General features: G+C 49.2%; 3 protein-coding genes and 1 long non-coding RNA gene across 6 annotated transcripts in view; 1 reads left to right on the top strand and 3 right to left on the bottom strand.

Moving 5' to 3' along the window:
• Positions 1–17,477, top strand: part of LOC102934530 (zinc finger protein OZF) — a 1,287,564-nt gene that overhangs the window by 104,718 nt on the left and 1,165,369 nt on the right.
• Positions 1–17,477, bottom strand: part of LOC102930400 (zinc finger protein 501) — a 1,110,025-nt gene that overhangs the window by 76,835 nt on the left and 1,015,713 nt on the right. The window lies entirely within an intron of this gene.
• LOC102937091 (zinc finger protein 135) overlaps positions 1–17,477 on the bottom strand; it is a 426,373-nt gene that overhangs the window by 10,950 nt on the left and 397,946 nt on the right. The window lies entirely within an intron of this gene.
• LOC119564618 lies at positions 724–10,503 on the bottom strand. Its single transcript, XR_005223600.2, has 3 exons — positions 10,274–10,503; positions 9,748–9,858; positions 724–1,364 (listed from the first exon to the last, which is right to left on the bottom strand). It is a non-coding gene; the product is annotated as an uncharacterized LOC119564618 (long non-coding RNA).

Raw genomic sequence — 17,477 nt, 5'->3', positions numbered from 1 at the left:
CAAACCTTCTTGAGCGTGCCCCCTCAAATGTCCTTGCAGCCCCTCATTCAGGCTCCAGCACTGGGAGTCTGGCAAGTTTTCCCAACCAGTCCGGGGATTTGTTTCCTGTTCCACAAACCAGGGGATTTTTCATCCCCAGCTTTATGGGTCTGTTCCTAGAGTCTAGGCCAAGTCCCAAAAGGTTTGTCACACCCTGTCTCCCTCCTTTCTCTACCATCGGCACTTCCTTCCCCCTCCCATCTCCAGACCACATTCCCCAGAAGCTCCCACTGCCTATTCACCCATGAAATGGTGAATGCTCCAATATGTCTGTAAGTCTATACGGTGCCACAGGACTCTTTGCCGCTTTTATATATTTACTGTTCCTCTCCCGGCAGCAACTACTCAATAATCCCTCCCTGAACTGGTTTGCTGACTGCCATTTCCATCTTTTGTCTCATGGGAGGGTTTGGAGTAAAATATGGATATTATTCTGTATTCTTTCACATCAAGAAGGGCAACTGGGGAGATTTCAGAGCAGCCTTCAATTTAATTTCACATCAAAATTGCCCCAGGCGCTTTCCCTGCAGAGAGACACTCCAGATTCTGCCACACTGGGAAAACGCTTGATCACTTTATTACAGTGCAGACCTGGCCCCTCCCACCAGGACTAAACCCACCAGAGACATTTTTCAATCCTCCCAGTAACAAACTTTCTGAACCAAATGGTAGAACAGAAGAGAACCAAAGGAGTCACTTTGGGGGATTCCCCCTGACTTGGTCCCCAGGGCAGCATACTCCCAGGCAGGGGGAATAGGGAGACTCAGGAACTTGCTTTTCCTCCTTCTGCTCCTCCACTTGTTCACAGGCAAGGGAATCTGTCCCGCGATGTTGCAATAAGTATGTCTGGGCAGGTCAGAGATCTGGGAATTTCTCTCCCCACTTATTTCTCCCACTGCCCCTTTCAGTCTCTCTCCTCTTTCCCTTTCGATCTCCTTTCCCCTCTCCCTGCCCCTCCAGTTTGGACAGTCCCATTCCTGGGTCATTTTCTTCCCCATGGCTGGATCAGCTCCTGCAACTACTACTGAGAGGAGACATGAGGAATGAGGAGGGGCTGTTTGTGCCAAATCACTTTGCTGCCCATCCTCGGCACCTTCCTTGAGGTCTCTGGCTCAGGAGCTGATGTTGGCAGAGCGTAAGTCTGCCTTAGGGGACTCGTTCCGACTGGAGAAATTCCTCACCTTGGCTCAGCACAGAAGAAATTTTAAATAAAGTCACTCTCCAGCACAGATCCCACTGGGACAGAAGGAGCAGCTCAACTTGGGCTTCCAGATAACAGTGGAGGAAACAACAGCATCTCAGCCAGGAAGCTCAATCCAAGACTCCTCAATAGAGATAGAGAGTTTGTCTTTTAAAAGACTTTAAATAAAATCAGAATAGAAAGCAAGAATAAAAATCAAGAAAAAAATACAAATTCATAAAACAACTGCCTATCCCTAAAACTATTAAGTGCATTTCCAGCAGCCCACCCCTGAATAATGTGATCCAAATTATGTATGAGTAGAATATCTAAATTCCAAATGAAGGCAGAAATCCACTAAAAATAAATTAAAAAATGAAGCCCATTGGCAATGCCAGTACCAGATACTTTGCATTGTGTGTTTTTCAAAATAGCTGTCTTTGCTTGACTCAAAATGACGTTCACACGGCATATTACAGATCTATTTGTGAATCCATACTTAATGGTAAAAGGAAATATACTATGAGAAAAATCAAGGGACTATAACCAAAAGACACCCTGAAGTACAACAAATAATGGGTGTTACCTGGAACAAGTAAGAAACAGATGAGAAACAGTCTCCCCCATGTCACAGGGCACACATGGACATGTTCAGAGTCAAATGATGCACACATTCGAGACCATACCCCTGTGAAGAATTCTCCATTGGAGATCACCCATATGCTTCGCAATCGCAGGATTGCGTAGAGACCACCAGGCTGGATAGATGGAGTCTGCTGCCAGAAGCTGTCTTCTCCACACTGAACCAGGATAATCAATAAGCATTTGAAAATGCTGAATCTTTACCATAATCATATACAGGTATAATGCTTTGAGGCCTAAGCTATTAAAAGTACATTTGTAAGACTCACTGAAGGTAAGCAAATCGCCATGCCTATCAATGTCCCAATCCACAGCAGGAGCAACAGGCAAGGAAATAGAACTGTGAGTATAATCGGGGATGGCTTGCTCAAAGGGACAGTTGTCCAGATCAGCAACACTGTGCCTCCAAGAAAAAAAAGAGAAACCAGCAAACAGAATGAAAACCAAGCTTAGCAGCAATGGCCTCTGCTGAGACCCATGCAGAATTAGAAAAAAAATCAATTGAACTCATTTTCTTCCACCTGCTGCAATAAGTGCATCCTGAACTTTGCTATCCAACAGGTCCCACAAGCACAGGGTTTTTAAAATATTTTTCAAGCTGTCCTACAACCCAGCATCATTATTGCCATGAAAGGTTATTTTAAGTTCTGCAACACCCGGCTCTAACTGGTCCATTCTCTGGCAGAGGCCCAGGGCTGTCTGCTGCATATACATTGACTTTGCCACGTCCCACCATTGCCTCAAGGAAGGAAAGGCATCCTTTGGAGGCAACCAGGTGCTGCAAAAAATACTTAAAAGAGTCCCCAAAATGAACATCCTGTACAAGGCAAGTGTTAAAATGCTAGTATGGGTGACAGTCTCCCACAGAGAGAAGAGAACACAAATGAGACCGAACACGATCTGAAATCCCAGCTGGGACAATGCAACTAGAAAGCAAATGATGAATAAACACATAAAAAGCCCTGCCCAAGTGGACCTTAGACAAAGAGCTGGTACCGGCACTCAACCAGCTGTACGGCTGGGCATAAGGTTGGAAATGCTCTCGCAACACTGACAGACCCTGGTCATCAGCAGGCAGGATCAAACCTGGGACTTCTGGAGCTCAGTGGTCTCGATGCCACTAAATGGGCCAGAACACGACACCCAGGGGGCATGTAGGTTATACTATCCCACATCAGTCCGGTCAGCAACCTGTCAAAGAGCTGAAAGTCACTGAGCAGACAGTGGATGAGGTTCCAGATGATTCCTATCCAATCTGTTGTTAAGAGTACAATTTAAATTGCTCCCCCCCCACCCCAAATTAAAATATCACCTGTCAAAAAACCAATTTGCCAAAAGAGCACCCAAGTGCTGGGAAGAAAAAAAGAAAAAGTTCCCTGTATTTCCCTCCAGGAGGATTTTACACATTAATCAAAAAAAGATGATATTGCTCAAAAGTAGCTTGACCCATCAATAAACGTCCTGGAACGACGGCCTGCAGGGCCAGCCCATCTGCAAAGAGAAAGGCAACTCCCACACTCCCCGTGGAACCAGGACTCAGAAAAACCTCCCCTCTCCAATCAGAAAGCCAATTGGTTTGGTGCCTGCATCTGTGCAAGAGTCCTGCAGGAATGAAACGTCCACTTTCTTCTGAGACAGGCCCTCAAAAAGAGCCTGTAGGAGGTACACAATCACAGAGAACGCTGCCTAGTGGGGAGGGGAGGTTTTTGGCAGGGTGTCTCCCTGTTGCAAGCACAGCCCGGTCCTTCAGTGTCCCTGCCACAGGGGTTTCCCGTTCTCCCCATGAGCATAGAAGCTCTACTAGGCTGGGCCCTTGGACAGTCCAGGCCTTCCCCAGCTGGTCTTTCACCGAGGTGGGGACTCCTGGTAAAGTAATACCCGGCAGCGACCCAGGCCCCCTGAGCAGTGTGTTCCCTGACTGCACTGGCCAAACCAGCCTGCTTCACAGCGCCCTCAGAAACTGGGGCCCCCTCTACCATCCATGGCCATTTTTTAATAGGGGGCTTTCCTACAAGCCAGAGTCCCCAGCGAAGGCCGCGAATTCCACAGCAACAGGCTCTGCCTCCATTTCATAGTCAGGAGTCCCAGAACCAGTCATGCCATCTTCCCCCAGCTTGTAAAGGGCATTACCTCCCCAGAGGCCTCTGCAGCCCACTGGCCCCCCAGTCTCAGCCATGGCCCTCTCGCTCTTTCCTCAGAGAAACACCCATGTTCCCAGGCCCAGGGTCATAGCTCCCTGGGGCAGCCCTCCTCTTTCTCGGGCACTGATTGACTAAACGTATCAGACTCCCGCCAGGCCCTTGCTAGCCACACACACTCCCCAGTCCTATACTTCAGGGACATGTTTGGAACCATTGTTTAAAATCATAAAAATCTGCCTATGGAAGGAGCAGACATGCCAAAACTCCATGGCTTTACAGCCCCAGGGAATCCTCACAAGAGGGCTGGTGATTTCACCATAGCTTGCCGGGTCTCACGCCAGCTGCTCATTTCTTTACAAAGGAGGGACATTAGAGACAGTGACTTTAACAGATGATGTTGAGAGGGCAACAAGGACAAAAACACCAACAAGGACAAAAACAGCCCAGTCCTTCAGCTGGTTGGCTGAGACCCTGGATAAAAACTTATAAACAGAGCAGAGGTAGGGGAAATCGGTCTCCAATTCCATAAATCACAGAGGTCCCCCTTTTTGAGAAGCACAGTGATCGCTGCCCGGTGGCAGCACCTGGATATACTTCAGCACCCCTAGAAAAAAGTCAATAAGATGCCAGAAATCTTTGCAGAATTGGGATGGCAGCCCACTGATCCCTGAGGCCTTGCCTGCAGAGAGCTGCAGAGCTGCAACAGAGGGCTCCAGTAATGACAGCGGGGCAGCCAGACACCGTTGCAGCTCGCCGGGCAGACAGGATAATCCCTGATGCAGTTCGGCCATTACCATGTCTCTTACCATGTCACAGGCTTTGGGGACACACAGAGAGCTGTAAAAGGAAACAGCTGCTTTCTGGATCTCAGCAGGGTCAGTCATCAGACGACCATCCGATAGCTAGAGAGAAGAAATCTGCTGGTGGTCCATAGTCTTTTTCTCCATCCCCAGCCCCACAAGACAGCTTGGAGAAGCACCAATGTCAAGTGGGTGGATCAAACAGGCCCAAACCTGGGCCCCGTGCACCTTCTCTTCCAACAAGCACCTCAGGCATTAATACTTCTCGGTTAGAGTTTGGGGAATCTGCACTGGCTCCCCATATCAGGCTTGCCATGGAGGCCCAAGTTATCCCATTTCAGGGTGCTCCTGGCCCGAGGCAAGGGCTGCGTGGCAGCCTGGGTGTACAGCCGGCAGAACAGCTGGATCTGGAGTTTCCTGACGGCCCACCCCTAACACTCCCAAACCACTGTGGATAGTGGGGTGAAATCTGAGCCCTTCAGTAGTATTAAAGCACCAGTGGGAAGCCCAGGCAGAAAGAGGAAGATACACTTACAGAGTCCCAATGATGTTCAGTCAAATGAGTGGGGGACGTGGAAGAGCGAACAGGTAAGGCTGTCATGAATTGGTAATGACAGAAACCCCCCTTGGTGAGGTTTGAAGGACTGCCAGGCAACTGGTGGAGTGTGTGTGTGTGGGAGGGGGAGGGTATCTCTGGTAAGCTTTTAGCAGGTGTGTATGTTCTTTTATTTATCTTTAAATATGTTCTCTCTGTAATGTTTTCCCCTTAAGAATAAGTGTTTGCTCATAAAGCTTTGCGTGGCACCATATAACTGCAGGCCGTGATGCTGTTCACAGCAGCTGGAGAAAAAGCCGGGTACACACGCTGGCCTGTTCGGGTAGTCTGGCTTGCTGGGAATATCACTGTATAGGCAGGGAGCTGTGCGGCCAGGAAACACCCCGGTCCGGAGGGAGAAAGCAGCAGGTCTCTGCCCAAGCAAGGTGACTGCGAGGAGCCAGAAGCCTAAGCATGGGCCAGGAGGGGGAACACAGGTGCAGGTCCCTGAGCTGTGACACAGATTCGATACCTGCACCCCCTGCCAGCCATTCACGCAGGCAGAGGGAGCCCTGGGCGATGCTTTCACAGGAGAATGGAGGGCACGGAGGAGCCACAACAGTTAAGAAATTTCCATGCCCTGTCACTGGCCAATAATGGCCACTGACCCACCCCAGAGGTGGCTGCATCTCAGGGCTGGAGGAAGGAACCCTTCGTGGAGACCATTTGTTATGGGGTTTGGGGATACTCTGGTCAGAGTCACTGAGCCATAGTCATAGGGTTTAAGGCCAGAAGGGACCCCCTGGTCTTCTGGCCTGACCTCCTGTATATCACACACCACCAGCACCAACCAGCATCGCACACTAAACCCAACAACTGACCTGAGACCAAAGTCTCACAGCCCACAGGAACTTAAACTATTCTGTGCTACGGGAAGAGGAGTGGAGGGACACAGTTGCACCAGTGCCAGAGGCCCCAGCAATGGCAGGGAAATGAATCAGTCAGATACACCCAGATAATCCTGGCAAGTGACCCGGCACCCCACACTCTAGAGGAAGGAGGGAAATACTCAAGGTCGCTGCCAATCTGACCTAGGCTGACTCTACTGTGGTGATCAATTAGACCCTGGGCTTGTGAGCAAGAACCCACCAGCCAAACACCTGCGAGAGGGAATGTTTGGTGCTATCACAGAGCCCTGGCCCCACCCAGTGTCTTGTCTCCAACCATGGCAGTCTCTGAGGCTTCAGAGGAAGAAGACTAAATAAATAAATAAATAAAAACCCAGAATACGTGGGGTGAGAGAATCCCATCCTGACCCCAGCAGGGGGCTGGCTCAAGCTCTGAAGCATCAGCTTTTAGGACCATAAGAAATAAACTGGAACCCAAGGCTGCTCAGCCCAACCCCACTATCACAAGCAATGCCGTCATACGATCCCGCTCATAATCAGTTGAAGGAGGGAGAGGACAAATTGAAGTTGTTTGCCCCAGGGGAGTGGCCCCCTCATCCTGCCCCATCTGGGGAAAAGGTAAGGGTCCAGCCAACTGTCCGGTTAGCAGCTGGGAAACACTCATCCCCCAAATATGGGGAAGCCTCTGGCTTTGATGTCTACTAAATATGGGAGACATCACTTTCATCAGCCAACATTTTAATGGAGATAAATGAGGACACAGATGATTCTCAAATGAGAGGGGAAAGTTGGTTTTTAGGATATCAGCCCTACCCCCTGCAACTTCCAATCTGGGGAATGAGTCAGGAAAACAGGTTCCCTCCAAACAGGAGTTGCTACAATGAAATAAACATGGGGAAGACCTCTAAAACGGAGAGGGTTTTTTAATTCGTTTTTGATAACTATACAGAAAATAGCAAAATTGGAGAGGTGATCTCAATGTTCAGTAATTAAAGAGAAAAGGGAGGAAATCTGAGGAATTTAGGGTCAGTTTTCACAAATTAGAGAGGAAAGTAGGAAAATGTGAGGATTTTAGACAGGGTGTATAAAAATTGGTGATTTTTATTTAATTTTTTCATGTTATTTAAATCAGATTCTTTTGATTTTATTATTTAAATGAGTTTTTCTTTTAAAAAAACCTGTTTAAAATGAATTTTGAATTTAATACACAATATTTGAAGGCCTAGCCTTATTATAATCTCTTAAAATATTTAAATAACAAATAAATATGATGAATCCAGGAGCCTCTATCAAACACTTGACATTAAAGGCTGCTTTTCTATGTAAAGAAAGAATCAGGGGAAAAGCATCTAACTTTTGAGGTCAAGATTTATAAATACAGCACAGTAGATCATTAAGGGCTTCATACTGTGGGCACCAGGGGCTGTGCCACTGGGTGCCACAGACTGGCAAAGTCATCACAGGTGTTGGGACAAAGCCACTGACTCAAAGAGACATCAACAAGGAATCAGATTTCAGAGTAACAGCCGTGTTAGTCTGTATTCGTAAAAAGAAAAGGAGTACTTGTGGCACCTTAGAGACTAACCAGTTTATTTGAGCATGAGCTTTCGTGAGCTACAGCTCACTTCATCGGATGCATAGCATATCGTGGAAACTGCAGAAGACATGCGCATTATAAAGAGGGGTTTCAAAGGGGGATGGGCTGTTTTAGTTTCATAAAAATAAATTTTATATGCTGCTTTGTGTGTTTAATTAAATTCTAGTTACCATCCTAATGCAGCATAACACAGAATCACTAGCAAAAAGTTAATTTTCTATTAAATAAGCAATATATCATTCACCATTTTCTAATGTACTAAAAATGTACAATTAATAAAAATATGAAAATGTTAAGCTATATAATGTATCTAGTTATAGTGTACTTTCCTTGGTAGCAAAAAGATGTACCTAATCTCAGTGGTGTTGGAACTAGGAGGGCTGGGGGTGGCTGCCGCACCCCCTGGCTTGAAGTAGTAATAGCAAACACCAAATACATAGTTTCCATGGTTTCCATCATCAGCACCCCCCACTATAAAAATCGTTCCAGCACCTCTGCCTAATCTACTGTAAAGTGTCTATTTAGTTTTAAATCAACATGTTGTAATCGTTGTATTAACTAAAGGGAATGCACCTCTCTTTAGACAAAAAAACAACAACAACTACAAGTGGAAAAGTTTACTAAACTTCAGTGCTTTATATCAAGGCTTCCCACTGGGTTATTTAAATTATTATTTGAATTGCTGATTTAAATTGCCTTGTTTTAAATCAATCCACCCTAATTTTATATCAACGATCAATAATAGCTAAAGAGGCAAAATGAGTGATTTATCGATATTTTATCAACAGAAAGGAAAAGAGCAACAGTAGCAATAATTTTATTGTAATATTCAAGAATTTGAGAAAAGGACAAAATCTAATGAGATTTTTATGTTAATATTCTATATTTAGATTGGCAGGAAGAACTCTCAAGAGCATATTACATTAGTAACATAACTTCAGAGAAAGTGGGGCAATTTTTTGGGGGGGGTATTTTATATCGATCTTTAGGAATTAGGGAGAAAAAATGGATCAAAAAATAAATATTTGACAATAGGAGGGAAAAACACCAAGATCTGAGGGCAATTCAATAATTACAGGGGAAAAGGGGGAAAGTTTGAAGGGATTCAACAGGAATGTTCAATAAACAATCAGAAAGTGATGGTTCCCTCCACCCCCACCATTCACATGCAGAGCAGGGAGCCCTTTGTGTCACTCATGCCAGGGAGGGGGTGTAGAGCAGGAGATGGACAGGTGGCTGAGTTGCGGGGGGGAGAGGGGGGGAACAGCAGCTGAGAGTGGATCCTCCAGTGGGGACATTGGCTCCCCCTTCCCCTCCTATGCCCCTTCCAGGCCCTGTTGCTGGCAGAGACCGGCCACCCCACCATCCCCACCCCAGAATCAGCCGTGTTTCAGGGCTCTCCCAAACAGCACCCATTAACCCCCCCATCCCATTTGGGCAACAATTTCCCTCCTAAACAAGGACAAACTGCTGCAGATAGACTGGTCAGGGGAAACCCACATATCTGAGGAGATTTTAAATTGAGATTTGAGAAATAGAAAGAAAATGGGTTAATATCTGGGAGGGTAAAAGGTGAATCCTTTGAGAGAAAAGTAGGGTGCGGGGAACCACATGGATTTGACAGGTTTCAGAGTAGCAGCCCTGTTAGTCTGTATCCGCAAAAAGAACAGGAGGACTTGTGGCACCTTAGAGACTAACACATTTATTAGAGCATAAGCTTTCGTGAGCTACAGCTCACTTCATGGGATGGATTTGATAGTCATATTTGATCATTAGAGAGAAAGGAGGAAGAAGTGGAGAGAATTTTTTTCAATATTTGAGGGAAAAGTGACAAAATCAGAGAAGATGCATTTAACCCCCCCACCCCCCCCCACACACATACACTTAAGCCCCCCCCACACCTACCTCTTCCCCTGGTCTTCTCCCCCTGAAATCTCCTGCCTTCCCAGAGACACTTCAGACTCCCCCAGTTCACACTTGCCTGGTGTCAGGTATCAGAGGGGAAGCCGCGTTAGTCTGTATCCACAAAAACAAGCATGCATCTGAAGAAGTGGGGTTTTTTACCCACAAAAGCTTAGACCCAAATCAAGCTGTTAGTCTTTACGGTGCCACCGGACTCCTCCTTGTTCCAGCTCACAGGGTCTGTCCCTTCCCTCCACCTCTGGCTCCTTGTTCATCCCTCCCTTCCCCACCCCTCCGCCCCCAGACAGGCAAGCGGGGGGACCAGCTCTGGGGCTCTTTCCCCACCTGCAGCCCCCGGGGCTTTGCCTGTCCAGCCGGTCCTGCCCAGAGCCGCAGCAAGCAGCTCCGACCTCGCCGGGCCATTGCGCGGGGCGCAGGTTCCCAGGGGCTGCGAGACCTGAGAAGCCCTGGGGCAGAGAGTCACTTTGCTGCCCGTCCCCAGCACTTCCCAGGGGCGCTTCTCACTCACCTGCAGTCTGCAGCCCGGGGGGCTGGTCCCAGCCGGAGAAAGTCCCCCGCGGCTGGGCAGGGAGGGGTTAATGAGGGGCTCCCCCCAGCACAGACCCCCATTGGGGTGGGGGGGCAGCCGCTGCTCAGCCCAGGCTCCCCGGTCAAAATGGAGGGAGCAGCGCCTGGGATTTTAGGAGCATCCACGCCCAGGTGTCTGGTCTCGGGGCTTTGTTCTGCCTGCTGCCCGCCTCCTTCCTCCCAGCACCCAACGCTCAGCGCTGCAGCAGCCCCTTCCTGTGTCACCAGCCCCGGGCCTGTCTCCGGCTGCGGGCTGGAGCCTCCTCTGGCTTTGCCGGGCGCAGAGCGCGGCCCTGACCGCCCGCTGCAGGCAGGCTCTTGGGACCAGCTCCTGGCCGCCGCTGCAGGGCCGAGCCGGAGAGAGGGGATGCCCTGGGGACAGGAACGTGACTCAGTCTCCCTGCCAGAGAGGAGGGGAAGGGGGGAGACAGGGAAAGAGGAGAAAGAAAGGAGCAGAAGGAAAATAAGTGGGTAGGGGAGGGGGTTCCCAGAAAAATGTAGCAAATGACATCTGAGGCCTCTGAGAAAGTACCTAGATAAAATATCACATAGCTGCAATTATTAACACCAAAACACTTTCGGACAACCGCGGTAAGTTTCGAAATTGTTTTGAGTGTACAAAGAGTATTAACTTCGGTTGTGTCAAAGAAAAGGATTGCAGGCCTAGATGCAGATAGATAGATAAACATATTCAAAACTTTCCAGCCTTAGTGTGGCTTGTTTAGTGTCCTTATCAGAGTTTGAAAGAAAATGACACGTGAATGCTCTAGCTTAGCTTTATGAGTCAAGCCTTTCCAATAACAAATACACACCCAAGTACACCTGTATTAACCTCCCCTGACCTTGGCATTTTCAGTGTGGGCTCCCCGAGGCACAGCGGAAAGGGGTGCAGGTTCCTGGGGTGATGGGACTACAAGGGGGTCATTGTGGCCATGGGAGTGTCACTGTGAGGGGCAGGGTCCATGAGGGTGTGACTGTGACGGGAGGGCTGTGAGGGGGGGAGCTATGAGGTGTCTCTGTGACGGGGAGGGGCTGAGGCTATGGTCACTTCCAGGCACCCCCTGACATGGGTGTTGAACTGCCCCCTCCCCCAGCGGGTGCTACGTGAATAATGTAACTGAAGTCAACGTACTTAGATCTACTCACCATGCCGTCTTAACAGCGGTGAGTTGACTGCTGCCGCTCCCCCGTCGACTCCACCTGTGCCTCTCGAGGCGGTGGAGCACAGGAGTCGACGGGAGAGCGCTCGGGGGTACATTTATCACGTCTAGACAAAACACGATAAATCAACCCCCGCTGGATTGATCACTACCCGCCGATTCGACAGGTAGTATAGGCATACCCTAGGTCTTGGTTTAAGTTTTTCTGGAATCTGGCTTTTACCATATGGTGGTGGTTATTATGTAAAAAGAAAAGGAGTAACAATAACGTTTGTATAAAATATGCCCGTGAGGTATCATGTGGAAGCTAACAACACGCTGGTTATTAATGTCACTGTAAAATGCATGTGCTAACCTTAGATGTGACATTCTGAATTTCCTCTGTATGCTGTCACTAGAATTAACGGTGACACACAAGTATGCCCAAGACAAAGGAATGGGGGTTTGCTTCCGCTTACCTAAAGCTTCAAGTTAGACCAGCAGGGGTTCTCCTGAGCCTGAACTCAGGAGACGGAGAACTAACAAGGCTCCTGCACCCAGAGAGATACAGGAGACTGAATCTCCAGGTGGCTTTGCTGACGGGATGGGTGTATTTACCCCAGTTATATTAACAAGCAGTGACGGATTGAGTCCTTCACAGAGCAGTCTGAGGATGAGCCATGGTAGGAGCTGTGCGCTGCGGAGAAACGTCTCTCAGGGTTCACTGGTTGTTACTTGCTAGTTTGCTGGTGAGGAAGACAGGCTGGTGTAGCAGGAAGCTGGCACAGTCTAGTCCACTGGTTCTCAAACTTTTGTACTGGTGACCCCTTTCACACAGCAAGCCTCTGAGTGTGACCCCCATTATAAATTAAAACCATTTTTTTCTATATTTAACACCATTATAAATGCTGGAGACATAGCGGGGTTTGGGGTGGAGGCTGACAGCTCGCGACCCCCCCCATGTAATAACCTCGCTACCCCCTGAGGGATCCCGACCCCCAGTTTGAGAACCCCTGGTCGAGTCACTCTTGCTGAGGTAGGGAGGTAACAGTGGCTCAGAGCTCTGGGTAGCCCCTGCAGTGAGTTCCAGCAGGTGCTCATCAGGTCCCAGGAGGTGGTGAGGGAGAGGCGCATGTGTCATAATGAGAGACGGGGCTCGCTGCAACTCTTTCCCTTTCCTTTATGTCTGAGTGCCCCCCCCACCCCAGCAGCCAGACCTTGTGCTTTTGCCTCTCCTGGAGTGAAATTCTGAAATTCTCCCATTCGTAGACCCTGGGCGACAATACCCTTTGTGAACTGGACTCCCTCTGGAGTAGGGAGTCCCTTTGTAAACTGCTCCAGTCCTGCTCATCTAACCCAGTTCTGCAAGCTGGCTACTGCCAGCCAGTAGAATATCTAAAGTTAAGAACCATTCATTATTTTTGCCAAGGGTGGCTCATCTTGAGACATTCTTCTTCTTATCCTGCTTGTTTTCCTCACATATCTCCTATGAAATGAATCCAAATGATTCAGACAGTAAATATTGCAGGAACCAGGGCAACATACAGCATTCATCAGTATTACTCCGTCTCTGTCTCCATCTCTGTCACAGGGGTTTGGAGAAATATGACTACGGGATACCTGGGAAGTGGAGAGGGTGGGAGGAAGGGGCTGTGGGAGCTTTGAGGGATGTGGAGCTGTGGGGGATCCCAGCCCATTCACACGCAATTCCTGCCCAGACCCCACTGAGTTAGAGCTTGAGCTCCATGAGCTCTGGTGTTCCTCTAGCCCAGTTTCACTTTATTTTCCTTACTTTTCTCAAATATTATTATTCATACTCTTCCCTTCTTGCCACTGCACAATGCCTACCTCACCGCCCACCACACACACCCCTGTTCCCTATCCATGTGGACCCCAGCCACTGTTCCCGATTCGTTACATTCTTCCCAGTCACAAGACAACCCCTTTCCTGGGACAAATGTGTACTATCTTGGAGACATCGTAGGTTGGCAGTGAAACTTCTGCAGATTCATAGGGTCTTGCTTTCCCTTCCCCTTATGCAACAATCACAGTCTCTCTTTCCTGCTCTTACCCACTTAATTTAGGGCACCCTGCCTATATTTTACCAAGGGCTGAAGGCGTGACCTGGTTAATTTTTTGACACCCCGCTTATATCCTATTGAGGGCTTAAGGCATGACCCAACTAGCTGGCAGGAACCTAATAAAGCCCCCTGCTTCAGGCAGTCAGGGAGAAGGAGGAAGGAGAGAGGACTGGAGCTTGGAGGTGTGTTGTGAGACTTGAAAGACCAGAGAACTGAAGTAACTGGCAGGGCTGGGAGACTCCCTCCCCCAGCGTCTAAGGACCGAAGGTACCCCACCCAAGGTGGAAGAGGGTAAGAACCCACAGGGGTTGAGAGGGGCTGTGACTCAGAGTGAGGAGCAAATCCAGACCCCTCCCCGACTTCCCTCCTTTACCACCGTCCCGGGCCACTAGCGGGGGCCTTTGGAGCCCAACTGCAGGGGCAAAGGGTGGCATATTAGCCCCCCACCAAGAAAAGCGCAGGACCCACCATACAAACATCAGCCATCTTGTCACACAGGGTATAAAGATATATCTCAGAGGGAGTGTCTTTGTCCAGTCGAGGGAGGACTGGAAAGTTCCACCATTCACTGAACTGTGGCCATTGTCATGGACATACATGTCTTAGAATCCTTGTAGAGTCTGCCAGGGGCTATTACCGTGCTTCGTCGACAATAAACCTGGCCAGGTACCTTCGGACCTTAACGGATCTTGTGGTCATTGGGCGGTTCTCTCACGGTCTGCTGTGCCAGCTGTCTGCACAGAGCTGGGGCAGCAGGACACAGGAAGAACACACACACCCACAGCCAAACATCTAACCACAGCATGTATGCCGCTAACCTGGCTGCTGTAATGGAGCCTGCAAAGTTATCGCCACCTGGCAGAGGAAGGAATAAGGCTGCTGTCCCTAACTTCTGGGAGAGGATTGCTGAGTGCTTCCAGATAGCAACGCTACCTCTCTCGGTTATACCGCTACCTCCTGTAGCACGAGTAGATGAATGAAAAGTCGAAAGCTCTGCACTGCTAATTTTGCGGGTGCCCTCCCTGTGATGGAAATTTTATTTCCCATACACAGCTGCTGAGAGTGACTGGATTGTGCTGGTGTCAACACCAGGTCCCAGCATGCAGCACCCCCTGGGCACCGGTCCCCTATAATCCTCCTCCTCCTCCTCACTGTTCATGACAAAGACCTGTGACGTGGGCCCCTCAGCAGGAACCACGGTGGGGTGCTGGTGGGGTCTCCACCAATTAACAGCGGCAGGTTCATGGCTCAGCATAGGATCGATTGCTGGCCTCACCGGCCCCAGTTCCTTGTCTTTCAGGCAGCCCTGCTGCTGATCCTTGCCATAAACCTCCTCTTGCAGCCCCTGAGCAATCTGCTCACAGATGACAATGTTTCTGTGGCTGGACCAGAACTGTGTGTCCGCACAGGCCCAGGAGAGCCAATATTTCCTGTCTACTCCAGGCAAGGGCTTGTCTGGCTCATGTGGCAGGCACGGTCAGCTGGGCAGCTGTGCACAACAATGGAGCGCAACTAGAGGTGTGCTTGCCAAGCTCACAACCCCAAAAAGGCATTTCAAAACTTTAAAGGGCACGTGTCTGGTCTATGTGACCCCTGGGCAGTGGAGCTCACGCTTGTGACCAGGGAGATAAGTGTTGGGAATTTCGGGACAGCTGCTGCAGGACTTTAAGGGTTGACATAAATAACCCCCCAGTGGCCAGGAGCTCTGGGGCGCTCCGGGGTTCCCCTGCTGCCCACTACAGCCAGGAGCTCTGGGGGTTTCCCCGCTGCCTGCAGCAGCTGGGAGATCAGGCGTTCCTGCACCATTGGCAGCTTTGGGGACCCCACCGCCCATGGCAGCCAGAAGCTCAGGGGTTCCCTCACTGCCCTTGGTGGCTTGGAGCTCCAGGGGCTGTCAGATGTGGCAGGGGTACCCCATAGCTCCCTACCCCCGTGAGCAGTGGGGGACCCTGCAGCTCCTGACCACCGCAGGCTGAAGTCACAGAGGTTGCTGGAAGTAATGGATTCTGCGACTTCCACAACCTCCGTGACTAAATCGTAGCCTTAGGAATCAGTGATCATTATTTTTCAAAATTACATAGCCTCTAAACCTGCCTTTATCAATCAGAATCATTCAGTGTCACCTTCTTTTTGCTTGTCCTGGTGAGAAAGAAGAGACAGTTGTGGTTCTCTGGAGGGACAAGAGATATTAGAGGGGGGCATTTGGGGTGGATGTTTGACTCTCACACAGCCTCACCCACCCCGAAATAGTAACAGGGACCTAAGGAGGGAGACTGGAGCCAGTGCCAGGGGCGCTCGACCCTGCTCAGGCTCCAAAATGGAAGAAACAAAAACACAAGACTCCAGATACTCCATAGTCAGCAGGATTGAATCCTGCATCAGCAGCCCCCTGGCCCCACATTGCTAGTTTACCACCTTAACCACTTAGCCTCAGTCCCATTGCACCAAACTCTTTCGCTGCCTTGCAGTTGTGTCCTCTGCAGAAAGGGGCTCCCAGGAACTACTAGCATGTTGACTCCAGCTCTCCTCGGTGCACTCATCCCTGCGTAACAGGGTGTATGACTGAACAGTAACCGTTCCTTCCAATTTCCCTGTCTGCATCACTAGAGTGGGTCTTTGGCAATGACACTGAAGTGGATTGTTGTCCATTGCCCACATTGCCAGGTCAGATAGTTTTGTTCCTACTCAGCTCTCCAGCACATCAGCAATTCAGGGGTCAGGTTTTCCTTGGGGCACTGGAATTTTCAGGGATCTCGGTGACTTCTTTCCTCCCACGCCATGGCGTGAACTCACCCTCTCTTTCCAGCCCGGACATTCCACGAAATAACAACAGCAGTATAAAGAAAGAGGAGAAAGAATATCACAATCAGGGAAGAAGGTGGCCACACACCCTCTGTTAGTCGATTGTTTTCATTGAGGGTGAAGGATTCCAACTGAGAACTGATTTAATTCCACTCACCTGAGATTAGAAATACATTTGTTTCTTCCATAGAGTTATTGGGAAATGTGACAATTCAGATTCTGGGGGTTCTGGCTTTTTTAAACTCTCTGTAAATTCATGAACTTGATTCTAGAGAAAAAAGCCCAGAGCTGCCTTTACTCCCAGACTGGGGACTTCTAGGCAGTGGGAAACATCCCTTGTTTGCTACTGCCAAGGCAAGTACACAGGTAATTAGCAGCTGGAGACATCGCTGGGCTGGGACCAATGCGGGGAGGGGGGAAGGTTTGGATAGAATTTGTCACACATGCCTGCCCAGAACCCCACAGGGAGAATTTAGAGAAGGAAGGGTCATTTCTCACCTGCATTCCTAGAAAAGCTACAAGGGTTCCTCCCTGCCAGTAATTCACTCCCTGAATTCATCCAGCTCTCTTGGGATCTCTCTGCTCCAAAGGCTTCTGAGCCCTGGGTTTGAGGAGTGAGCGGCTACAAAATCTGAAATGAAAGGGATGATACTGGAGGGAAGGAAAGAACAGAAAATAGAGAGAAAGAAACACAGAGAGACAAATAAATAATCAAGAATGGTGAAAATATCTGAGTGTAATAAAGAAAATATATGAAATTGAAACTTTGTCTCAATCCCTGCCCCTGTCAACCCAGTGGGCTGAGAGAAATAGCCCTGATGGTTGCTCCAGTGTGCAACTGGTTAGCATGGTGTACTTCTAGAGCATTGCTAGATTCAAGCCTCCTGTTTTCATTAACCAAATAGCATCCCCGCACTCATCTGGCCCTGTGGAGCACAGAATCCCAGTCCCCACAGAGGGGAAGAGTCCAGTTATGCAGCCTGCACTTGTTAGCTCCTCTATAGAGAGTTGACCAGAATTCAAAGAGCCACAATTCTCTGCCCCCCATCGCTCCCCCTGTGCCAGGTTCCCTCAAGCACATCCCAGAGTCCTGCCTTCTCCTTAATCTTTGCTCCCAAATGCT

Source organism: Chelonia mydas, chromosome 28 (assembly GCF_015237465.2).
Source record: "Chelonia mydas isolate rCheMyd1 chromosome 28, rCheMyd1.pri.v2, whole genome shotgun sequence".
Taxonomy (NCBI): domain Eukaryota; kingdom Metazoa; phylum Chordata; order Testudines; family Cheloniidae; genus Chelonia; species Chelonia mydas.
The sequence above is the reverse complement of the archived record's forward strand: the minus strand, read 5'-3'. Positions and strand labels throughout refer to the sequence as shown.